We start from the raw sequence: 26,959 nt of genomic DNA on the forward strand, positions 1-26,959 counted from the left end.
CATGAGAAAAAGTAGGAAGGTAGATCAATAACAATAATAAAACAAAATAAATGGTTTTTTTTTTTTTTGTCCTGTGATCTTATGGATGGGTATATCCCACCCCTACTCCAACACACACACACAAATTGACATTAACTAGAGATTTGTTTCTCAGGTGTATCTGGCAATGGTCATGTTTCCAGATCTAGCACAGAATAAACAGCTATTAAGAGTAACAGAAGGCCTGGTGAGGTGGCTCAAGCCTGTAATCCCAGCACTTTGGGAGGCTGAGCTGGGAGGATTATTTGAGCCCAGGAGTTTGAGACCAGCCTGAACTCTATTTAAGAAAAAAAAAAAAAAAAAAAGAGTAGTAGAGTCTTAAGGAACAGCTATAAATGTTTGATGCTTTAGCATTATCCAATGAATCATCCTGGTTTATAGCACCCTAATTTTCTTTTGTACTCTGTGTCATGGTCCTGGGAGGAAGCCCAAGGGCCTAGGTGAGGCCTCTTCCTCCCTGGAATAGGCTGGGGGAGACAGGCGACTTGTGCTTGGCCATTGGATGATGCCACCTGGATGTGGCCTCTTGAGAGAGTGGTGTCCCATTGTTGCAATGCTAACAGTAGAGGTTCATGCCAGTAGTGTGGTTCCAGGCAGCCCCAATGAGTCTTGCTGTGACAGACCTTTGCTGTAAGCAGGATCTTCTTTAGACCTGAACAGGAGGGCTCCCCTGGGCTATAGAGGGCCCCACTGTGATCTCTTCTGGCTTCACCTCTGCTCACCTAGAGTCCATATTCTCTAGACTGTCCTTCTAGACTATACTCTGGGTACCCAGAATCCTGGGATTCCCTGCCCAAAGGGCCCAAATCCTGTGAGAGCAGATCAGGCCACCACTGTTTGCAATCACAAGTCCTCAGAGTGGCAAGAGCATCTGTTTGGAGTGTGAGTAATGTGTAGAAAGAGCTTAGACAAGAGGGCTGAGGATTCTCACCAGTGTACATGAGGGCCCTTGTGGTGTGAAATGGTGCTGGGGCTAGGATAAAAAAGTGGGTACGTTGTGAGCTTAACCATGGGCTCTATTTGTACTCTTGTTCTGGGCCTCATGAATGTTAGGAGTGAGACTGGCTTTGGTCTTAATACCTTAGCCTGTGTTCCAAGCCTGACCTTTAGCCTGCTGAGGACTGTCAGCTCCTAAGAACCTTCTAATAAATGTTATTGCTTAATATAGTCAGAGTTGCTTTCTGCTGTTCATCACCAAGAACACAGACTGAAACAGAAATGTTAAAGGGAATTCATTCCACCTTCCATCCTATAAAGACTGTTAATAAAGCACCCTGGTGAGCATTCTGTTTTCTGGGAGTTAAACACCCAAGTTAGAGGCCACAATCCTACCCTGTGACACACAACCAGACTCTGCTTCCTCCTCAGGCAGGATCAAGAAAGAATGAACAGATGGAATTGATAAATATCTAAGTACAGTTATAGCAAGTTGTCATCCAGGTTTCATTTGTTCTGGAAAAATGACATAATCTCAAATATTTAAGATAGTAAATGTTGTTAAAGAAAATTCACCTGTTTTTTAGTGAATGCTTTTAGTGTTTTTTTGTTTTTGTTTTTCAGATACGTCCACTTCAAAGTCTTTGAAATCCATCAATCTCTTTTTAATAAAAGATCTTGATTTCAGATAAAATTAATATTTCTCTAATTAGGATAAAGTAAACACACATTCTTATCCTGAGTTTATTATTTCAGGTGATTTCTACTAGAAATGACTTCCATGAGTATTAGAGTTCTGTGGGCCACTCAAATATTTGCCTACATGCTTATGGGAAGCTTGTATAGCTTTTACTTGGTAGAAATTCCAGTTTTTCTGAGTTCTTAAATTCCTTCAGGTATTCTATTTTGTATTCTTTGTAAAAGACTGGATCATTATAGTAAGCAGTTAAGAGGGTCTTTCAATGCAGAATTTTCTTTCCAGTATTTTACCACCATAAGGATTCCAGAGTTCTTGCAACACTTGGTAAAATCTTGAACCTGTTCAGAACACCTCTCTCTGGCCATTTTTCTCATTATGTTAGGCATCAAAATATCTTTTTTGACATGTCTTAGTTGCTGCTGGGGTTGAGCACCATCTTGGTGGGCAGAGAGGGTGACTGTGTTGCCACCTGGTTCAGATAAACCCATCAATCTTTCTAAAAGGCCTCTATTATTTTAGAAGTGTTTTATGTATAGTGCTTACTTATTGACAAGTCTTAACTCCCAAACTGGAATATGTCACCTCTTTCAGGCCAGGAACTCTTGTTAGAGTCATCTCTGTAGCACAGTGTTGTATACACAGGAGGACCTCAGCAAACAGTTGCTGAAATCATATTTTATTTAGCATTTATAGTAATCACTACTATATGCTTCTTTGGCATTTTACATATGCTAATTTAATACCAGTCTCTGTGGGCTTGAGGAGAGATTAAATTTAAAATAAATTTAAATGTATGTATATACACACTACTATCCTATAATAAAAGTTTAAGGCACATTTAAGAAATTGTAAGTAATGATGCGTAAAGATTTGGGTAGAAGAGAAAGTAGAGATATTGGAGATTATGGTAAGTAGTGACATAGTATAGGAAAAAGTTCCAGGCAGGAAGCCAAAGAAAAGCGTAGGTGATAAGAAAGAATGAGACAAAAATTGGAATCGTAGGAGATAATAAGTATAAGTAATGAGACATCATATGTTGAGTTTCAGTCTTCAAAACATTTTATCTGGAAACTCTCATCTCTGGAGAGAAAAGTGGACCAATCCTTTTATTGAAGGAGTACCTGATACTTGGAGACCATGTGGCTCCTAAGAGAAAGAACAAGAATTGAAGCCAAATTTTTCACTGCTCCTCTTGTAGTGACAATTAGCAAAGTAAATAAAAGACAGAACAGAGTAACTGCATCTTTATATGAAAAGAGTAAATGTGCTAACAATGACTGCCCTTATTCACAGTTAACTTGTTTAATCTTCATAACTTAATGAGCTGTTACTCTCTTTTGTAGATGAGAAAACTGAGCACAAGGCAGTTCAATAACTTTCCCAAGATTCAGTAACTTTCCCAATATCTTTCCCTAAATGGTAGCAGTGGGATCTGATTTTGAATCTTGTTTGTCTCCACAACCACTACTTGTCTCTTCATTCTGAACAAGCTTTCTCATCCTGGAGAAGAAAGTCTGTTGAAGCACTACATATAGACTTATATTTGCATTCAATAATTTCAGTGATTGCTGGTGTAACAACCAGTTTGATTTCTGTGCCTGTTGCTCGGCCAGAAGTACTAATGATAGTTTCACTTATTTGTTAATCACATACTCTGTGTGGCTTAATTTTCTTTTCTTTCTTTCTTTCTTTCTTTCTTTCTTTCTTTCTTTCTTTCTTTCTTTCTTTCTGTCTGTCTTTCTGTCTTTCTTTCTCTCTCTCTCTCTCTCTCTCTCTCTCTCTCTTTCTTTCTTTCTTTCTTTCTTTCTTTCTTTCTTTCTTTCTTTCTTTTTTTTTTTTTTGAGAAGGAATCTCGCTCTGTCGCCCAGGCTGGAGTGCAGTGGTGTGATCTTGGCTCACTGCAAGCTCCAACTCCCAGGTTCACGCCATTCTCCTGACTCAGCCTCTTGAGTAGCTGGGACTACAGGCGCCCACCACCTTGCCTGGCTAATTTTTTGTATTTTCAGTAGAGACAGTGTTTCACCATGTTAGCCAGGATGGTCTCGATCTCCTGAACCTGTAATCCTCCCGCCTCGGCCTCCCAAAGTGCTGGGATTACAGGTGTGAGCCACCGCACCCGGCCTTAATTTTATTTTCAAGCATCCATTAGATGTTGGCCTTCAACAGCTGTGGAAACAAAGGCATAGAGGGTAAATAACTTGTTTACACAGTTAGATAATGGCAGAACCAAGAGTTCAGTTTGTGACTCCAAATTTTGTGACTCCAAAGACTCTTCTCTTCAGAGCTCCATTAAACGACTGTAGTGTCCTCTTCACCTCTGTCCCAGATGTGGCTCTCTCTTCTCTCCCAGAACTCTGTCCTCTAAGGGCCCATAGTTTTCATTACCATTATTGAGGTGGTTGATGTCAGTTGCCTGCTCAACCACCACATCTACCTTCTTGCTTGCTCACAGAGACATGATTTTGTTCATCTCTTGAGAGGTCAGTGATAGGGTTAGACATCAGCATGTATATGAAATTCTGGTTAATGAGATATGAGGGAAAGTCTGCTGGTGCATGGTGGTTTCCAGAAAAAATTTCCTCTGTCTTAAAAAGAAAAGAGTGGTTTCTTCCTTCCTCCACTGTGGGAGGTTGTTAGAAGATATCACATCTAGAGTAGTGGCAGTCATCTTGCACCCATGAGGGGACAACCCAAATTGGAAACAGCCAACATGCTGAGAAACTCTGAGTGAAGACAGGAAAGAACTTAAGTCCTTGATGAAATCTTTGAACCAATGAATTTCCCATTCTGAAACATCTTGAACTCAGGACTTCTTGTCATGTGAATAACAACATATCCTTGCTGTTTAAGTCACTTCTGCCTGGGTTTTCTGTCACGTACATTTGCAACCATCCTAACTGATATAATTAATATATTCAGCATCACCATCATCATCATTAACATGTATTGGGTGCTTACAATAGCTACTGTGTTGAGCTTGTTAATCCTCACTACAACCCTATGAGCTACGTGATTTTATAATTTCTACTTTACAGATGAGGAAACTGCAGTTTAAAGAGGTTAATGTGACCAAGGACTCACAGCAGGGAAGTGGCAGAACAATGATCTGAAGAACAAGGCACTCTACTTCCTTCATCTTTATTAATACTGCAATAAACCACAAGTTTTATTATCCTTGTTTTGTTGATAAGGAACCTGCAGTTCCTCATCTACAAAAAAGAGATTAAGTTCTGCCCCAAACTAGTAAGTGAAAGATTCAAACTGAGATTTTTCTGATTCCAAGCCTGTGTTTTTCGCTGTATATTCAGGCTTCTCACTTGACCACCTTCCCAGACTCTGAAAGGATTTCTCATTTTCAGACTTTTCTTTAACTCTTTCTTCTCCATTCCTTACCTGTTCTATCCTGCAGTCTGCCAGCCCCTTGCTTTCTCCTGAATGACAATAGATATTTATCTCTACTTACTAGTGATCTAATTAAACTATTACATCTTCTAGGAACTGGGTTCCTTAACTTTGTCAATATGCACCTGTTGCCTGGCAGCATGGACAGCTTGATGAGAAGATGGAGACCTCAGGCTTGTGGTGTAATAGACACTTGATGGGGTAAAGCATGTGCTTCGGGTGGATCGGGGGAAGGGGCTAGAGGGAATGCTTTCCTGTATATGGCTCATGGGCTCTGCAACCCTGCTCTTTGGAACAATTAAAATGGAATACAGAAAATCCCCATATTTAGACCAAGGGAGAATCAAAATATTGGCAATGTTAAAACTTTAGAGACAAAAAGAGGAGGAGGACAGAAAGAAAGTTAATCACTACTTTCAGTAATGTCAATTTAGTCTGGAGATTCAAACCCCTTGCTACTCTTGCCCAGTTTTCCTCCTCATCTGCTATAGGCTGATCTCACAGGGAGGCTGTGGCTCTTCCTCTCCCACCATGGTTTTCCGCATTTGAGCCAGACTCCTTGGCTTTATTCATGCAGGTCTGGGTTATTCTTGCTGCTCTCCCTCCCCATCTTTCAGCCCAAATCCTACCCATTCTTCAAGACTCAGTGCAAGTCCTACATTCTCCATGAAGCCTTTTTGAAACACATCTGCTTACATGAGTCTATATTTCCCTGAATTTAGGAGTTGTGATGATTCAACTCCGGAGTGTGGATGCTTCTGAAAGTTGTTTTCACCACCTTCTCTAAAACCCTTGAGCTTCTGAGCTATTGACATGATGGGTCCTTACAACTGCTGACCCTTCAGGAGTCCCAGCTATACCCGCAGCAGTCTTTCTAAGACCACCATACACTCATCTAGTGTTTTGCCTGACCTCCATCCTTTCTGTCTTCTTCTGGTAACATCACCTCAATTTTTCTTTGGAGGAGCTAGGGGAGGGCATGTGACCCAAGTTTTAGTCAATAAGCTTATTTACCTCCCAAGTCATCTGAGTTGTGCAGAGAGCATATCATTCAGACCAGTCCAACAGGAATCTCTATGAGATTTATATGGAGCTATTTAAAAGCAGAGAATGGGTAAGTCATGGTGGCTCATGCCTGTAATTCCAGCACTTTGGGAGGTCGAGGTGGGCAAATCACTTGAGGTCAGGAGTTTGAGACCAACCTGGCCAACATGGTGAAATTCTGTTTCTACAAAAAATACAACAATTAGCTGGACATAGTGGCATGCACCTGCAGTCCCAGCTACTCAGGAGGCTGAGGTGGAGAATTGCTTGAACCCAGGAGGCAATGGTTGCAGTGAGCCAAGATCGCACCACTGTACTCCACCCTGGGCGACAGAGCGAGACTCCATCTCAGAAAACAAACAAACAGACAAAAAAAACTTAGGAATAAACTTAACCAAGCAAGTGAAAGATCTGTACATGGAAAACTGTAAGACTCTGATGAAAGAAATTGAAGAAGACACAAATAAATGGAAAGATATTCCATGTTCATGGTTGGAAAGAATTAATATTGTTAACATGTCTATACTACCCCAAGCAATCTATGGATTCAATGCAATGCCTATCAAAATTTCAGTGGCATTTTATACAGAAATAGGGAAAACAATCCTAAAATTTATATGGAACCATGAAAGACCCTGAATGGCCAAAGCAATCTTGAGCAAAAGAAAAAGCCAGAGGCATCACACTACCTGATTTCAAAATCTACTACAAAATTACAGTAATCAAAACAGCATGATCCTGCTATAAAACCAGACACATAGAATAGAGAGCCCAGAAATAAATTAATGTATTTACCATAATTGATCTTTGACAAGGTGTCAATAATGCACAATGGTGAAAGGATAGTCTCTTTAGTAAAGGATGCTGGGAAAACTAGATATCTACACGTGTAAGAATAAAATATGACATTTATCTCACACCATATAAAAATCAATTCAAAGTGGATTAAAGACTTAGATGTAAGACCTGAAATTGTAAAACTATTAAAGAAAAGTATAGAGAAAAATCTTCTTGACACTGGTCTGGGCAATGATTTTTGGATGTGAACCCCAAAGCACAGGCAACAAAAGCAAAATGGACAACTGGGATTGCACCAAACTAAGAGGTTTCTGCATAGCGCAGGAAACAATCAACAGAGTGAAGAGACAACCTAAAGAAAATGTTTGCAAATCACACATCTCATAAGAGGTTAGTATCCAAAATATATAAGGAACTCCAAAACTCAATAGAAAGAAAGTAGCCCAATTACAAAAATGGTCAAAGGGCCTAAACAGACATTTCTCCAAAGAAGACATACAAATGGCCAACAGGTATATGAAAAAGGGCTCGACATAACTAAGCATCAGGGAAATGCAAATCAAATCACAATGAGATACTATCTTACTCCAGTTAGAATGGCAATTATTAAAAAGACAAAAGAAATGCTGATGGGAATGTAAGTTAGTATAGCCATTATGGAAAACAGTATGGTGACTCCTCAAACAATTAAAAATAGAACTGCCATATGATGCAGCAATCTCACTTTGGGGAATATATCCAAAGACAATGAAATCAGTATATCAAAGAGATACTTGGACTCCTATGCTCATTGCAGCATTGTATTAGTCTGTTCTCACATTGCTAATAAAGACATACCCAAGACTGGGTAATTTATAAAGGAAAGAAGTTTAATTGACTCACAGTTCCACATGGCTGGGGAGGCCTCACAATCATGGCAGAAGGTGAATGAGGAGCAAAGTCATATCTTACATGGGGGCAGGCAAGAGAGCTTGTGCAGGAAACTCCCACTTGTAAAACTATCAGCTCTCAAGAGATTTATTCACTACTACAAGAACAGTATGGGGGAAACCACCTCCATGATTCAGTTATCTCCACCTGGCCCCACCCTTGATACATGTGGTTTATTACAACTCAAGGTGAGATTTGGGTGGGGACACAGCCAAACCATATCAAGCATTATTCATCATAGCTATGATATGAAATCAACTCAAGGATTCATTGAAAGATGAATGGATAAAGAAAATGAGATTTGTTTACATATAATGGAATAGTATTCAGCCTTAAAAAAGAAGGAAATTCTGCCATTCGTAACAGCAGAAATGAACCTGGAGGACATTATGCTAAGTGAAATAAGCCAGACACAGAAAGACAAATACTGCGTGAGTCAGTTACATGTGGAATCTACAAAAGACAAACTCATAGAAACAGTAGAACAGCGGTTGCCAGGAACTGGGAGTGTGGGAGATGGGGAGATGTTGGTCCAAGGGTATATAGTTTCAGTTAGACAGGATCAGCAAGTTCTGGAGATCTATTGTACAGTGTGGTGACTGTGGTTAATAATAATACACTATGTACTTGAAAATTGCTAAAAGAGTAGATCTTAAATGTTTTCATCACAAAAATGATAAATATGCAAAATGACAGATATATTAATTAGCTTGATTTAATCATTCCACTATTTATCTCTCTCTCAAAATATGTTGTACAATACAAATATATACAATATTTGTCAATTATACCTTAATAAAGCTGGAAGGAATTTTGTTTTAAAGGTAAGAAGCTCTCTTTCTTTAATCTAATTTGATGAAAACCTGTTTTTTTTGAATTTCAAGAATTTTTGACAATGTGCTGAGAATAAAGTGAATGGAGAGGAAATTCCACAAATAGCAAGAGAGACATTGATTAATTCCATCATTTGACCTGAATTATGTATCTAGCCAAACCCACCCTTGAAATTTTCATTTTCTTGATACAATAAATTTCCTTTTGCTTAAGTCTGCTTGTGTTGGGATTTTTCTCAATTGGAACTCAAAAAGTCTCAACAGATTTATCCACCCAACAAGTGAGGTTTCCTGATACTACATCATTAAACCTGTGCTATAAGCCCACAGCTACTAGAAAAAAAAAATCTTTGTTATCCAACAACAACAACAAAAAATGCTATATTTCTTCCTGCTCTTCTTCCTACTCTTCTTCCTATTCTCCCTTAGAGTATTAAGAAAGTGATCAGGGGCCTAATGTATGTCCCTGAAAGCCTTGGTTTTGGTCTTGTCCTCAGAACAGCAATTCTGTACTTAGAAGGAACTGAATATGGTTCTCTAAGACATTGTAAAACAGAATTCTGGATCCAGTGTGATGTTGATACTGAAGAGCCTTTGTTCTTGGAGAAACCTGGTGCTAGATCTTTCCTGAAATTGCCCCAGTATCCTCAGACCCGTCTGAGCACTGAGGAGAGGGCACGAGTCATGTGCTGCAAGGCTGCTAGAGATACAGCAACAAGAAGACATTTTCAGAGCAAGGACCCAGGCCATGAAGAATTTCCAATAATTTCATGATTGTGCCACAGGTTTGTGAACAGATTTATACTCTCCAGGCATGGGGAGTTTCAGGGCTCTCAGTAAAGCAAGAAGGCTAGAGAGATGAAGTGGGAAGGATATTTGCAGAGAATGAAGCAATTTTCAACCGGAAGATATAAAAATGTAGCAACTGCAGAAACCCAGAACTGATACTTCCCTACTGCTCACATTGTGTGAACACGTGTGTGTTTGTGTGTGTAGCAAAGTTAAAAATTGAGTAATCAGATTGTTTAGCAATCGTTCCTCATTAGGCCCTGAGCCTTGGTGGTGGTGCCTTGTTCATGGTTTGAGGAGCACTGGCTGGAGTGTTTGCCCTGAAGCCCCTTGCCTCACCTTTTCCTCTGGGGATGGGAAGGAGGTGCAGTGGGCTGTATCCTTGAAACTTGGCCCAGTGACACAGAGCATGGGTCACTTTGCTTTGTGCAGATCACCAGACCTCAAATAGGAGGGGAAAGGCTCTGATGCTGACAGGTTTGTAAGTGAGGCTGGCTGGAGGCTGGTGTGGCATTGGCTGGGGAGGCTGGAGATCGGGATTATTGGCATTTTCTTGAACCACATGACACTGGACAAATACAAGTCAACTACCAGCTGACTTGGTGCCTTTAGGCTCCACCTCACCCTTTCAGTTGCCTCAGTGGAATCAAAATATAGGTCTGTGCTGTAAGACTTTTTCTGTGTTTCCCAAGCCTCCCAAATTCCTTGAAATGTATTTGAGGCCACTTTTTTTTCTTTTCCTCTTGTTAACTCTTTTTTCTTAAAATCACACCAAGAATTCATGCTTAACCATAGAAACATGAGAAAATTCAGAAAAACAACATGAAAGAGTAAGTATAAGCCCATTATTAACATCTTGTTAACATTCTGTTGTTAACATTTTGTTACATGTACAGTCACGTTAATCATTGTCAACATTTTGTTACATGTGCAGTCATGTGTTGATTAACAACAGAGATTTTGTCCTTGTGTGATCATCAGAGAGTGTACTTACATAAACTTAGATGGTACAGCCTACTACACACCCAGGCCACATGGTATAGCCTATTGCCCCAGGCTGCAAACCTGTACAGCATGTGACTGCACTGAGTACAGTAGGTAATTGGAACACAATGGTGTTTGTCTAAACATATCTAAACATAGAAAGGATAGAGTAAAGGTATGGTATAAAAGATTTTAGAAATAGTACACCTATATAGGGCACTTACTGTGAATGGAGCTTGCAGAACTGGAAGTTATTCCGAGTGAGTTGGTGGGTGAGTGGAGTAAATGTGAAAGTTTAGGACATTACTGTATACTACTGTAGACTCTGTAGACACTGTACACTTGGGCTATACTAAATTTATCTTAAAATATTTTTATTCAGTAATAAATTAGCCTTAACTTTTAAATAAAGTTTTTAGTTTTTTAAACTTTTTGACTCATTTAGTGATACAGCTTAAAACACAAACATACTATACCACTCTATAATGTTTTCTTTCTTTATATCCTTATTCTATAAGCCATTTTCTATTAAAAACTTAAAAAATTTTTTTTTTAACTTTTTTGTTTAAGACACACACACTAGCCTAGGCCTACAAGAGGTCAGGATCAACACAATCACCATCTTCCTCTTCCACATCTTATCGCTCTGAGAAGTCTTCAGGGCGATATCATGCATGGAGCTGTAGTCTCCTATGATAACAATGCGTTCCTCAGGAATACCTTGTGAAAGATCTGTCTGGGGCTGTTTTATAGTTAACTTAAAATGTATATATAAGTAGGAGTATAATCTAAAATAACAATTAAAAGTATGGGATAGTAAATACATAAACCAATAACAGTTATGGATTATCATTATCAAGTATTGTGTACCATACATACATCATTGTACGTGCTGTGCTTTTTTATACGACTGGCAGCACAGTAGGTTTACACCAGCATCACTAGAAGCACATGAGTAATATACTGTGCTATAATGTTAGGATGGTTATGATATCACTAGGTGAGAAATTTTTCTGCTGTATTATAATGTTACTGGACCACAGTCCAGTAAGATATATGGTTCATCACTGTCCATCATGTGGTGCATGACTATTTTTTCTTTTTGTGTTTATTACTTGGTAACCTCTTTTTAAAAATTGAGTATATTCTAGACATCTTTTCTTATCAATAAATACTCTTCTATACAATCATTTTAAAGGTTGGCTGCGTTGTGTCCTATTGTCTGGATATGTGTAATTTATTTTGCCAGTCCATGTTGCTGGGCAAGATAGTGGCTTCTGGTTTTCCTGTATTCAGTATAATAACCTGTATTCAGTATAATACTGTAGTTATTCAGTATAATAACTACACAAACATAGTTACATGTTTGTGTACATCTTTCAATATTTCTCATAGCTTTCTTGAATTGGAATTGAAATTTTGTGGCTTATTATGCTTGTTTTTAAGGTGTTGATGGCTTTGTCAAATTGTTCTACAGGAGATTGTGCCACTCATTTATGAGTGTCCATTACCTGAGTAGCAGTTTTCATGAACTAATGATCATTCCACCCACTTTGGGGCTGGAGCACAACAAACCACACAGACTCACTTTCTTTTTTAAGCTATTTACTCCGTTGTAGTTTTGCTTCTGATTATCCTAGATACATTATGAATTTTCTGTGGAATGCAAGTATCTTGGTCCTTCCATACATTTAACCAATGTTTGTTCAGTGCCAACATGTGCTCAGGCTGGGGCTCAGACTAGACTGTACCCTCAAGGAGCTTGCAACCTAATGATATTAATTAGAACCAGAATTTCATGTAAATAATAACCAATTCATGCACAGCAATTTTAATGTTACCTCTTGATATGTATTACCTCATTCAATGTATACAGTAATGCTGATATCAGTATTACTATCATCTATTTCACAGATAAAGACATCAAGACTGAAAGATGCCCGTTGAAAGCCTATGTAACTAACACATGGAAAAGTAGCAATTCTAAATCTCATCCTTCTTCCTTATACCCTCAAGATAGCAGGGGGAAAGAAAATATTCTATTAAGGACATATGGAAGGACTTCTTACCTAGACTTCTTTGCCTCATTGTCTCTCATCTCTGAAAATCCCTCATGCATTCCTTTATAATCAACATCACTTTTTGAGATAAACTTCTTTTGAAGAGGTAAATACATATACAGTTCCAAGAAAAATAATAATGCCTATCAGTTTTCTCCCTATAGGAGGGTCTAGGGTGGAGGTGGGGCTGCATCAGTGGGAGGGAAAATGAGTGTACATAATGCCACTGAATTGTACACTTAAAATGGTTAAAATGGTCATTTTAATGTTATGTATATTTTATCACAATTTTTTAAATTACCAAAATAAAACCTTAAAAAATAAACATTATCATCTGTGGGGTAAAAAATAGGAAGGTAGATTTCAGGAGATGAGCTTCACCTATCCCATATTTAACATGCATGGACTTTCCTTCCACAAGACACTGGGACTATAATATGGACACGATCGATATTCTAAGATATGCTAATTTTTAGAGTTGTTTGGATTTTCAGGTTCAATATTTCATTTTCATTTCAGAAGTATAATTTTAAACATTATAATGTCATTACATATTCCCTACATAGCAGCATATGTAAAATCCAGAAACAAGACAGTGGCCTCTGACTCTCTGGCATATGGCAGTATCAGTTCCCAGAATAACAAGACATTCTTGATTATGATTTAATCATAACTGGGAAAACCCAATATGTAGAGAGGTCATGTTAGAGTTTAGAGCGAGAAAAATTTTTGTTTCTCTTAATGAACAAATGTGTTTCCTTTTATTAGACGATCGTTTTTAAATTAATAGTTTTCCTTTTTTCACCTTGACTACCAGGAGCACAGAGCTAATTTGGGGGATGATTGCAATGATTTGTCTATAGCTTAGGCTTTATAGTCAGTATTTTCCTAGCTTTTCAATCCAAGTATTGGTTCCTCCATTTTTGTTTTAATGGGTCAATTGGATTTTTGACTTTTGTCATAAACGCCCTCTTTTTTTTTAAATAGGCAAGGAATATAATATAAATAAATGGAAGGACAGATGAAAAACAACTACTTGACTGGTAGGCTGAAACAGAAGGGAATACTAAATTACTTTATCAGTCACCTATCCCAGTTTAGATTCCTGCCTGGCTACATTTTACTTGAGTTAGCTGCTTTTCTGCTGTCTGTATGCAAGGTATGTGTTCTCTCATCTGTGACCTGCTTGGGCCTGGCCAGCTGAAAGAAGCAGCTGGTCTTCACCTTCTGAAGCTAATATTGGTATACAGTGCTTAGAGAGTCTCTGCTGGAGGAGAAGTGCTGTGTAACATACCTGCTCTTCACATACTGTCAGAAGAAAAATCAGTTGAGCCAGAGTGGGCAGGGTTACCAAGGTACTGCTGGTGGAGGGTCCAAGCCCAGGGCTTCAAGATAGTAGTAGAAGCAGGGGGAAGGCTGGCCCTGCCGAGCTAGCTCTGGAGGTTGAGCCTGAGTTGGTGCTGTCTTTGTCAGAGATGGCCTTCTAATGATGGTGGGTGTGCCTGGGTACCCCTGACCCCTGAGTGTAATGTAAAGCTTCTTTCTGCTTGTGTTCTAGCCCCTGAGTGTCTGCCTTATGTTTTAGGTTGGTTGTGGAAAGAGCTTTCTGTGTGAGATTTTAGAGTGTGATGCTTGAGGGGAGTAGGTGCTGGGATAATTGACTAGCCACGTGTAGGAGAATGAAATTGGATCCTCATCTCTCACCTTATACAAAAATCAGCTCAAGATGGATTAAGAACTTAAACCTAAGATCTGAAACTAAAATTTCTAGAGGATAACATTGGAAAAATCCTTCTAGACATTGGCTTAGGTAAAGATTTCATGACCAAACACCCAAAAGCAAACGCAATAAAAACAAGGATAAATAGCTGGGACCTAATTAAACTAAAGAGCTTTTGCACAGCAAAAGGAACAGTCAGCAGAGTAAACAGACAGCCCATAGAGTGGGAGAAGATCTTCACAATCTATCCATCTGACAAAGGACTAATATCCAGAATCTACAGTGAACTCAAATAAGTAAGAAAAAAAACAATCCCATCAAAAAGTGGGCTAAGGACATGAATAGACAATTCTCAAAAGAAGATATACAAATGGCCAACAAACATATGAAAAAATGCTCAACATTACTAATGATCAGGGAAATGCAAATCAAAAGCACAATGTGATACCACCTTACTCCTGCGAGAATGGCCATAATAAAAAAATCAATAAATATTAGACGTTGGCATGGATGCAGTGATCAGGGAACACTTCTACACTGTTGGTGGGAATGTAAACTAGTACAGCCACTATGGAAAACAGTGTGGAGATTCCTTAAAGAACCAAAAGCAGAACTACCATTTGACCCAGCAATCCCACTACTGGGTATCTACCCAGAGGAAAAGAAGTCATTATTCAAAAAAGATACTTGTACACACATGTTTATTGGAACACAATTCATAATTGCAAAGTCATGGAACCAATCCAAATGCCCATGAATCAACGACTGGATAAAGAACTCTGAGAGAGAGAGAGAGATACATACACACGCATATCATATATATACATATATATCATATATACATATATATCATATATATAAATTATATATATAATATGTATACGCGCACACACACACAATGGAATACTACTCAGCCATAAAAAGGAATGAATTAACAGCATTTGCAATGACCTGGATGAGACTGGAGACTACTGTTCTAAGTGAAGTAACTCAGGAATGGAAAACCAAACATTGTATGTTCTCACTGATAAGTGGGAGCTAAGCTATGAAGATGCAAAGGCATAAGAATGATACAGTGGACTTTATGGATTTGGGGGGAAGATTGAGAGGGGAGGTGAGGGATAAAAGATTACAAATATGTTGCGGTGTATACTGCTCGGGTGATGGGTTCACTAGGATCTCACAAATCATCACTAAAGAACTTACTCATGTAACCAAATACCACCTGTACCCCAATAACTTATGGAAAAATAAAAAAAAATGATGTTTTATTTAAAAAAATATTCTCTGACAATACTTAAAGGAAGAAAAACAAACCCCTTGGGCTGGGGCCTAAGTGAGAAGAGGGTGTGTCACCCAGGGTGAAAACAACTTCTATTCTTTGTAGTCCCTCATCTACCCCTCTTGTTTCTGCACCACCCTGGAGCCAAAATGATAAGATTTAGAAGCTCACCAGCACATGTTTTGATTTTATGTTTTAAAGTCTCCCACAACCCTAGATAGTTTATATTGAGATTAAGGAAGGGATGGGATCATATTCAAATGACTTCGCTTTTTCTCTCTTCTCTCATTTATTAGTCATTCTGGAAAATCAAATGTCAGGTCAAATATGATGAAAGTTTAAAGTCTGTTTCTATGATTAATTTTAATCTGTCCTTCAGAAAAGGAGATTCCTTCCCTTCCCAAAAGTAGACAGCTTTGCTCCTTAGGCATTTCCTTTACAAATGAGGTTTTCTCTTTATTTTCAGTAACCACACAAAGATGGCAAAAGTGTTGTGAGCAGGGTCTAAATTTTAGCAAGTAAGAGGAAGTTTCTGAAGATTTATAAAAATGGAGGCAAAGCACAGAGCAATGAAACCAACACTGTAGTTCAAGTCCAGGGCACTGTTTAGCTCAATACTATTCTTTTAGAGGACCTATGGCCATATGTTATAATTCCTTGTTACTCAAAATATAGTAGGCAAACCAGTGTATTTGACATTACTTGGGAACTTTTCAGAGAAGTCTTGAATGTCCTAAATTGACATGAATTTGAAAGAGGTCACATCAACTGTTAGTTAATATTAACATACCCCAAATTGTATTTGCTTCATCAGTTTATTAGTTCCAATGAGTTCTCGTTACCAGTAATAGTTGAACCTTACCAGCTCAGTTTTCCCTGGCGGTACCAAAGACAGGATTGTGTTCATCTTCAGAGTGCCCATAAGCTTTCCTTGGAATCCTCTGAATGTCACCCATGCTACCTTAGGAGCAGATCCTGCCCCTGCCCCCTTGCCTGTTGCTTACTGCCTACTGGGTGTTCCATGGGACTCCACTAGGTCATGGGCAGAAATAGGGAGGGTGCCACCTCCTCCAATCTCTGTCGGCTGTTGTGCCCAGGCCCACATAGTCTTGTGTACACCCTAATTTAACTCCCAACCCCACTCCACAGATCTAAGCTATCTTAAAGGCTACAATTTTGACTGACATCTCGTGTCCTCACTACTTCACATTTCCATCCCCAGGCATTCTGACACAAAACCCCTCCCACAGGCTTCTTCCTTCATGAAAATCACCTCCTACAGAATGATCAATGCCTGCAGGTCACCGTTAATAGCCATCCTTCATATACTGTACTCGCAACATTTGAATCCAGTTCAGACTCAGCTGCAACCCCACCTCTGATAAGCAATAGTATAATGTAACTGGTTTAAACTTTAGCCACCACCATTACCACCACATCAACAGCCAATGCATGCTGTTTTTTCACTACTAATAAAACCAAAACATTTGGAGAAGCATTTTCTTAGATTACTAGAGATACTCTTTGAGCTATCTGCTCAGATCACAAGGATATACAATTTAATTTGGGGAACTACATTTTAAGATGGGCATTGATAAACTAGGGAGGGGCCACATAGGCAAGAAAGATGTTGAGGTGTCTGAAAATCATTTACATAGAGTGAAAGGAAGTGGAGAGGGTAACTTGAGAATGGAGGCCAGGATAATGTCTTTAAATATTTAAACTGCTGTCATGTGGCCAGATAGGGTCTCTTGTTCTGGATTATTCTAGGGTCAAGACTAAGATCAATGGGAGAAAACTACAGAGAGACAGATCCTGAAACCACAAATCGGCTAACAAGGAGTAAATGCCCTGGGAGGCAGAGTTCTCTGTCACTCATGTGTCTAAGCTAAGACGAGTATGTTTACTTTGGAGCACTTTAGGAGAAACTATTGAATTAGGGGGAAATAAACACAGCATTGTCTCTTGAAACATAAAAGCTGCAAGTAATCTTAAAGATTATCATCCAAGCTTAGGAGACTATGGCCCAGGGTGGAGATTTGATTTATCCCAGTTCACACTAATCACTGTCAGAGGGGACTAGAGCCTGCATTTCGAGTCCCTGTCTCATGATGCTTTTCTCTACATGCCATTCTTCCCTCTAAGATCTCATACAAATTTCAGCCTCTCTAATGAATGCCACAGATGGGAAAAGAATAGGCACGGAGAGTCCAGGTGGCAGTGGCTGGGACAGACCTGGGTGGTGCCAATGATATGGAGACCAATTTTAGAGTCTACATTGGGATTATAGAACAAGATGACTTTTCTATTCATTTTACTCAGCAAAAATGCATTTTTGGTTCTTTTCTTCCCACATACTGAGTTTTGAAGAATCTGCAATTTGCTTTCCAGTAATTTTTTCTGATATCATTTTCATGTATGAGCAATATCAACATCAACTCAATCAGCAGTCACTTGTCCTGGTTCTTCTCAACTTTGTGTTTCCCATGGCTGCACCATGCTGAGTGTCCCTGGGCTCTGTCCTCTCTTTTGTCCTTCCTTTCCCTGTCCCTTTCCTATGTTGCTTCTAGTAAGGTATGAAAGGAGGAAGTCCCTGGGAACCTGTAAAGGGGAAGGGAAGAACTGTGGGAGAAGGGAACCAAAACAGGAGATGGACGGCCCAGAGAAACTTTGCTGACTTCTTCTAATTTTTGCCTCAACTTTTTCTTATTTCAGTCATCTCTGCTAAGAAAAAGAGAAGCTATAAGTACATGTTCTTTCACATCCTACCTCACATGCCCCAGGAATGATGGCCAGAAGGCCCATGTAAGCAGAAGTAGCTTCCTCATGGCCTGACATTCAAAATGGCTACCATCACAATAATTCCTTTGGGGGAAAAACACCTCTAAAATGGAGTTGTTATTGAGAATTTCACTGATGCCTGAACATCTCTGAGGGAAGTAAGAGAGTGCTGCAAGGGGGTGGGGCATGACACTAGGCATCCTGGGGGATAGATGGTTAGAGACCTCCCTGGGAAGGGTTTGGAGTGTACCTCATGTATCTTTGGATCCCTGGGCTAAGGCACTAAGAATGCCTGAGACAAATCAGGTAAGTTTCCTTGGAAGGCCAACACATGAATGCATTGACTCTTTGACTCCAAATCCTGTATTAAATCAGGGAATAAGGGAATGGCTCAGCATTTTCTTAGCGGTTATATGAGGCAGTAAGAACTTCAGCTGGACTTTACCCTAGTGGATTGTCATTTGAGCTTCTCTCTTTAGGCACGATCTATAAACCTCTTATAAGAACTGTGTTCTTATAGAGTTGTTCAATAAATATTAATTTCCTGTTGTAACTGTGCCACCAATTTAGTGACTTTGGATAAATAATATCTCCAATCTTCAGATTCCTTTGACTATAATATGGGGGCTTGAACTAAATGGTATTCAAGGTTCCATGTAGGCTTAATTGCTTAAGATAATAAAAAAAATAAAAAATATATTTGGTCTTTGTCCTCAGTTTCTAAAACCTTTGGAATTTCCTGAGTAATAGGAGTGTATCTTGTTATTCATAATGAGCCCCTTTCAACTATACCTGAGTTTATGCTAATGATGTGACCTTTGATGGGCCCCTAGATAGCTTCAGGATGGGGAGGAGGCCAGAAAGACCAAACAGGTAATTAGAAGTTTGCAGCTTTCAACGCTCCCCACTCTGGGAAGGAAGAGGCACTAGAGAGTAAATTCAATCACCAATGACCAGTGATAGAATCAATCATGCCTATGTTAAAAATAAAGGAAAACTCCATAAAGACCCCTGGCAGCAGGGATTCTGATTCTGTAGGCCTTGGGTGGGGCCGTGGAATCTGTATTGAAAGAACTCTTCCAGAGATTTAGTTGAGCAATCATATCTGGGAGAAACTTTTCTGGAAAACCTACTTTCAACAGTTCAAGTTGATCCACGAAGTAGTTTTGTTGAACTTGTTTTTGTTAAGTAGACTTCACTGCCCAGCATCCCTTTTCCCTTTCCTCTGATAATAGCATGTTAATTTTCACAGGGGACACCACCTCTTTCTTCTTTTCAGTCTGAGGGGCTCCGGAGGAGCTGACCCCACCTCTGGTTACAGCAGTAGCTCATAACCCGTGGTGGCCAGTTAATAGATTCTATCCTTTTTGAAAAAGTGATTGTTTCAAGAATAGACACATAAAGCAACTTGGTTCAGTAAAACTAATCCTTGGATTTTTTCCAGATGTTGCAGAAGAAATTTTCTCTTTCTTTTAAGATTGCTAATATGGAGAGATGTAAACCACGGCCTGCTGATGGCCATCTTGCCTCCATGAGGGTAGGGCTGCTTGAGAATGGAGCCGAGATAAGAGAAAATTTGAGGGGATGGGAGTGCAGAGGGAGAGAAAGTCAGATCCCTGGTAACAGCAAATACAGCCCTAAATCAATCAATGCCATGACTAAAGCTAGATCATTACCAAAACTTTCTCTTATAGGCACCAATAAATTCCCTTTTCTCCTATTTAGCCAGCTTAAGTTGGGTTTCTGTCACTTAAACCAAATATATCCTTCATAGCATTTTCAAATTGCCCTTCCACTCTCACTCCAGATGGCCTGGGAGGAACATAAACAAAGCTCCTAAATCTCGTTGCCTGAAATTATTTGAGGTCAGGAGACTGAGTTTGAGTTTTAGTGCTACCATCATTCACTAATAATGATCAGAAACAAGCAATATCATCTCCTGTAAAGCATGCCCAGGATTACTGTGATAATGGGATGAAGCATATACCTTTACTACCTTGGCAGTATGAATGTGTTAAAATGTAAATGTGAGGCTGAAGAGAAAAGCAGTGACGACATTTGGTGTCTGCTCTGTGCCAGGCACAATGCCAGGCACTCTGCATATTTAATCTTGTTTCATCTTTACAATAGCCCTGTGAGGCAGGTTGTGGTGAGGGTTCACATTCACATATATAGCACCTAGTATATTTCCTGGTTTGGAGAAGTTGCTCAATAAGTATTAATTTCCTGTTATAACTGTGCCACCAGTTTAGAGACCTTGGATAAATAATATCTCCAATCTTCAGATTCCTTTGACTATAATATGGGGGCTTGGACTAAATGGTATTTAAGGTTCCATGTAGGCTTAATTGTTTAAGACAAAATTTTTGAACATGGCACTTGGAAAAAGCGTTCCATGATCAGAAAGGCTGGGGACAGGCTGGGATCAAAGTTAAGCAAGGTCTTGACCAGGGTCATGTAGCAAATCTGTAGTCAACCCTGAGGTGACGGTATTCTGTATCTTGATAGGGGTTTGGGTTACACAGGTGCATATGGTTGTCAAAATGAGGCACCTGTAGACTTAGTATTTGTGCATTTCATAGTATGTAAATTTTACATCAAATGAAGTATTTAGATGGAAACATATTGAAGCCTGTAATTTACTTCAAAATGCACCAAAATTAGGAAGAAGTAATGGATGGGTAGAGGGATAGCTGGATGGACAGATGCAATAAAGCACAGATAGTAAAACCATAATGATAGAATATAGGTGGGGCTATGCCAGTGTTCACTAAAAAATGCCCTCAACTGTGCCGTATGAGATTTTCATAATAAAATGTTAGAAAAAAATAACCTATAGCCAAGTCTGGATTTTTGCCCAAGAGCTTCCATCAGTCCATGGCACCTGCTTCCCTTGGGGCCTCCATGAGAGGAACCATTGCCTAAGGGTATGAGTGCTCCTTCTCTGTAGGACCTCTAAGCTGAAACAGGCACACTCTCTTATGTGGCGATTCCCCTCCTGGGCAAACAAGGCTCACCCTTTCTCATAAAAAGGGAAGCAAGGTTTCCTCTAGCTCATTCCCCTCATTTTAATGAGAGCCAAAGCTAAAAAGGCCACAGTGAACAGTTCTGAAATAACCCCTTTCTTCAGCTGTCATCGCCTCTATTCCCAGCTGCTCTCTTGGCTTCGGCAGCTCCTCTCCTTTAACAATCATTTTAGCACGCTTGCCCCTCCTTTGGCCTCCCTCTCTCCTCTTGGCCTCATTTCTGGGCCAGCAAGCCATGGAAACATCTGAGATTCCTCTTTTGCCTTCCCTCTTTTAATCTTATCTGAGACAAGTCCAGGGGTTTAAGCAGACTTCCCTAATTATGGTTTTAGTCTGTTTAATAAAGTAATCAAGCACATCAAATCTGCTCCTGCTCTGTCTTAAACTCTGACCTCAGTCCATTTTTGCATAATAATAACTCCTGTCATTTGCATTTGCTTTTCTTAATTCCAAGCCCCTTTCCTTCTCTATTCCTTGCTCTATATACATTTTCACAGGCTAGATTGGCAAGTATTATTTCTGTTTCACAGATGGAGACTCTGGGAGATGTTACAAATTAAGAGTTATTGAGTTCCTACTATGTGCATTCACTGTGCTGTCTGCTTCTAGGTACACAGTCCCACTTGAAATCCACAACCTCCTTGTGAGGTGTCTATTGTATTGGCACCACTTTTGCAAATGAGGAAACTGAGGCCTAGAGAGAATATTTTCTGAGGTACAACCACCAGATGGTAATTGCCATGAGAAGTGCAGTCCCACAGAATGTCAGAGCAGGAGGGATGTTGGTAGCTTCCTAGGCCAACTCCAATATTTTCCAGTTGAGGATATTAAGGCCTAGAGAGTTAAGTGAGCTATTTAGAAGCAAAGCTAGAATTAGAACTCAGGTCTAAATTTTCTGACTTGGCCCAATTTAGCAAATGAGAAACTCCACATAGCTCCAGACATATGGGGAAAGTTGGAGTGTTACACGCCCTCAGGGTATCTGGATGCCACTCTCTGCTGGCAGTGCAATTTTTAAATCTGGCATGAGCTGAGTTGGGTTGTCTTGAAAACTTAGCCACTCACAGCCTGTGAGGCCCTCGGGCAGCCCAGACATAACCGATGTTGCCTTGTGTAATACTCGTCTCCTGTGCCAGGAGACTTTGAAAGCAGGAACAGCATCAACAGTTGCAGTATAAACATGGGAATGGGGAGTGAATGGAAAAACATGGTGCATAGACCCCAGACCAGCTGGGCATCAGGGGCTGGTCCTTTATAGCTCACACCTGCCACATCTTGATTCAGTTTGATTGGGCTTGAGGGTGAATGGGGAATATAAAGCTGGATTTTTTCATTGGCCTGGGATTTGTATCACTTTCATGCCAATAGCATAAACTTGCTTGTCTGATACACTTTGCATATGGCTGTTCACACCCAAGTGTTGCAGACAGAAAGAGTCTTACTTCTGAGCTGATACAGCTGATATTTTCTTTCCTTTCCCAACAGAGTTGAGAGTTAGGTCAGAGGTTTATTTGGTTTATTTATTTGTATATTTAGTTACTTGTATATTTTCTAAAATTGCTTAGTGCTCTAACACCATGGGGTTCCTATCATTGAGGGGGAACCATGCCTTATAAACTGTCCTGTAGACAAGAGTCTCATAAGTCTGAATGTTGTATAACAAGGGATTCTGCCAGGCTGGACTTTAAGGTTGTTTGGACTCCTAATCACTGAGGACTCACCTCTCACTAGAGGTGTGACTAAAAAGGGAGAGCATTGTTCCTGCCATCATGCAACTTGCATTGTGCTAGTGATGCCCACATATGGTATTTTGTAAGATGGAATGAGCCAGACATTGGTAAATGCACTACTTCCAGACTCTTGCTGTATGACCATTGTTGGGCCCCATAAGGCTGGATCAGTCCCTTGGTGTTGGGATGGGATTTCTCAGGAAAGAATGGATATCATCACGACCAGTCTTCCTAGAGCAGATTATTTCTAGACAAAGTGACCATGTAGCTGAACATCAAATTGGAGCTATTTGGGGAGTGAGAAGGGGAACTATTAATAATTAATAATTACACTAAGACATCAAATGTAAACTGGAACGGATGGTCATCCTACTCTTACGGCACTAAGAGGTGAGATAAGAGAAAATACTGCCTCTCTGGGCTAGGAGGCAGAAGTCTGGAGCACTTCCCTACCACAATGGACCCTGGAAAAGAACAGGGACATAACGGACCCTGAGGGTAGGTCTGGGTTTTGGCACTTACTAGAAGCTACTCCCTGAATTGTACTTCTGATCCATTATCCATTATATATATTTATGAGACATAGTCTCACTCTGTTGCCCAGGCTGGAGTGCAGTGGCATGATCACAGCTCACTGCAGCCTCAAACTCCCGGGTTCAAGCAATTCTCATGCCTCAGCCTCCCAAGTAGCTGGGATTACAGGGCTGCCACAACTCCCAGCTAATTTTTGTGTTTTAGGAGACAAGGTTTTACCATGTTGGCCAGGCTAGTCTCGAACTCTTGGCCTCAAGCGATCCACCCGCCTCGGCCTCCCAAAGTGCTAGGATTACAGGCATGAGCCCCCATGCCCGGCCAATTGTGGTTCCTTAAATGTTACCACCCTGCCAAATGTCCAGGTGGCAACGTTTAAGGAACTGCACATAAAAATCAGAATTGTTTGTGACTGTGCTGGGCATAGAAGTCTGGGGGACTTACTTCCCAGGAGTGAGCAGGACAAGAGGCAGCAGATGACAGCAGCACCAAGACACTGGTGCAGACAAGGCAGAGCCCAGGGACCAAGTGAGAAGAGGCAGGGGGAGGGGCATGGCTAGTGGCCATGGCTGGCTTGCCAAGGACCCCAGCCATCTGTGAATGCAGCGCTGACTCTGAGAGCTTTACTCACCTTCCCAAGTCCACCTTCACTCTTTCCCACCTGAGTGACCTTAAGAGGGTATTTCCATTGCAATCACAAGCAAAAATGCTTTTGCTTTCTGTTGCTCTTCTGTTCCTTTGTGTGGTTTCTTACCTTTGGAGAGATAACGGATGTCGTTGGGAAGAAGGATGAGCTCAGGCTTCCCATGCCCTCGCACACACCTCCAGAATGGCATTTGAGTTCTGAATTGTAATTGCTGTTGGCTTATGTCTCTCCCACTCCCTCTGCTAACAGCAACTCGAGGTTGTCACATGCCCAGTGTCCAATGCAATGCCAGGCAAAAAAGTAAATCGAATTAAATGAAGGAGCAAGATGAAAATGACAGTGAGCTGGAATATACAAAGGTTAAGATATAGATTCCATCTTCCTCAAGGTCTCAAATATCCATGTGGATTTTCCAAGATAATATAAAAACTCTGTTCTCATTTTTCTATTGCTTTCAATTTGATTTTGTTAATCTGCTTTCTACCCTACAGAGGAAAAAAAAAAAAAAAGGGATCTTGACATTTCAGCTTGAAAACAAAAGGCAAGCGGGATTTGTTCTTAATAAAACGCTTTCAGAAATATTTCTCAATGCATTTTTTTTTCTTTGCAGGTCTTACATCTGATAATATATAGGAATGCTGTTTTTATCTTTTTTTTTTTTTTTTTTCAGTTTTTCCACAGTACAGGAATCAATTTAAAAACTGTCATTATTGCCTTGGAGTTATTTGATATAATCTTAGAAAGAGTACTCACCTCTTTTAACTTGGCTTGCATGCAATTTTCCTTAGAAAATTTTCCAGAGTGAGTCCAAGGTGTTAGGAAAAATTATATAACATATCTAGTTATTTATTCTGCATATTATAATTGTTCAACAAATGTTACTTAAATAGAACATTTCCTATTTACAAAGGCTGAATAAAGTATTTTTTTTTTTTTTTAAGAAAAAGAAAGATCACAGAAGCTTTAGCAGATAGAAATATATGCAGGATTTATGTGTGAACACAGTTTTTATAAATCCGAGGGTAAGTAATAGAGGGATAGATTTAAAGGTTAAGATTAAACCTTCACTTTGAACTCTTTTAACCTTTTTCTTTTTAACTGTTTTTATTTGAAAAATGTGAAAAAAGGAAAAAATGAAAGTAATAATCACTGACAACTTTCCTACATTTTTTAGTTATGATCTCTCCATCATCACCACCACCAAAATCTAGTTACTAACAATTTAGTGCATGTTTTAGACTATTGTGGTTCTCAATTGCTCCTTCCCCTGCACTTCTCTCACACATGCATACACACACACACACATACTCACACACAAACTCACATATATATTTTTACCTAAAAAATAGAATTGTGCTAATCATACTGTACTCCTATTTTCTTTTTTCACCTAAAAATAGCTTATAGATGTATTTCAAAGTCAGTACATACAGATATTATCTCATTCTCTTTTTAAAATTTTGGGTTTTGCATTTAGCTTTTGGATCTAACTGAAATTTCTTCCTTTGTATGGTGTGAGACAGGGATCTAACACTGATTTTTTTAAATGAATTGCCAGTCATCAAATAAGTATCCCTAATGATTTAAAATACTGTTAAAAGGCTGCCGTTATCATGAAATGAATTTCCATATTAATTTGAATATTTATCCTGTTTCATGGAACTATTTATTTCTGTGACAATTATTGTTTAACTTACATAATTTATAAGTTATGATAAATTTGATATCTACTTATATATTTCTGTGTAAAGTAATGAAAATTTTAATTTCCATTTTAATTGTTATATCTCATAGGAAAAGGGCCCCTTCATTGCTTCTATTTTCTGGTTTGTTTTGATTTCATTTTTGTCATTTCAATTTTAACAAAGCAATGCATGTACATAATTTAAAAACCCAAACAAAACAAGAAGGCTCATAATTATATACAGCACTTGCCTCACTACTCTTCAACCCTTACCTCCTTCTTCTCAGAGATAGTCACTTTCATTTATTTTAGCTGATCTTTCTGGCACTTACCTCTGTAATTCTAAAGAATATGATTATGCTACCAATTCTTGATTTACATCCTTTAGACCCATTTAGTGGCTTCTATTTTACCCAGTAAATATTCCTCTCTCTTACATTCCACTCTCCTCCCTCTTCTGCTCAGCAGCGTGTATAATAAATTTTAGCTCAATTAATAGTGTTTACATTGAGATTGGGCAAACACTTTAAAATTGTGAAATCAATTCATAGGGTATAATTGCATTTCCTTTCTTGTCTGAAAGACACTTTTCATGGGATTTTTTAGAGTTATAAATTGCTTCTATTTTCACTGTAATTTTAAAAAGCTAATATCCAAAGTTTTCTAAATATTCCATCGGAGACACCATATACCTATCAGCTGATGTTTTTCCCCACACTCAGAGGCATCAAAGGGTTTATTAATTCTCTACCTGGAAACTTTCTTCCCATAACCCTTTGTCTTGCAATGCCAATCCCCTGTCTCCTCAATCCCATGTGTTATTTTTTCCTTAATTTATTTTCTCATTTTGTTGGAGCATATTTTCTAGTTGCTGTCAACATTTCTTTATTTTATGTTTTATTTTTTGCCCCTTTGATTTTTATCTTTATGTCTTAGATACGTTACTTTTAAACAACCTATATTTGGAATTTGTTCATTAGTTTGTCTGTTTTTTATCCAGAAGGACAATCTTAGACTTGTAATTGCAGCAATTAGTCTATTTAC

General features: G+C 39.2%; 1 pseudogene; it reads right to left on the minus strand.

Moving 5' to 3' along the window:
- Positions 1 to 1,794: 1,794 nt before the first annotated feature.
- On the minus strand, positions 1,795 to 2,049 carry LOC119628051 (COX assembly mitochondrial protein homolog pseudogene; annotated as a pseudogene).
- Between the last annotated feature and the right edge of the window lie 24,910 nt (positions 2,050 to 26,959).

This window comes from Chlorocebus sabaeus, chromosome 23 (genome assembly GCF_047675955.1).
Source record: "Chlorocebus sabaeus isolate Y175 chromosome 23, mChlSab1.0.hap1, whole genome shotgun sequence".
NCBI classification, from domain to species: domain Eukaryota; kingdom Metazoa; phylum Chordata; class Mammalia; order Primates; family Cercopithecidae; genus Chlorocebus; species Chlorocebus sabaeus.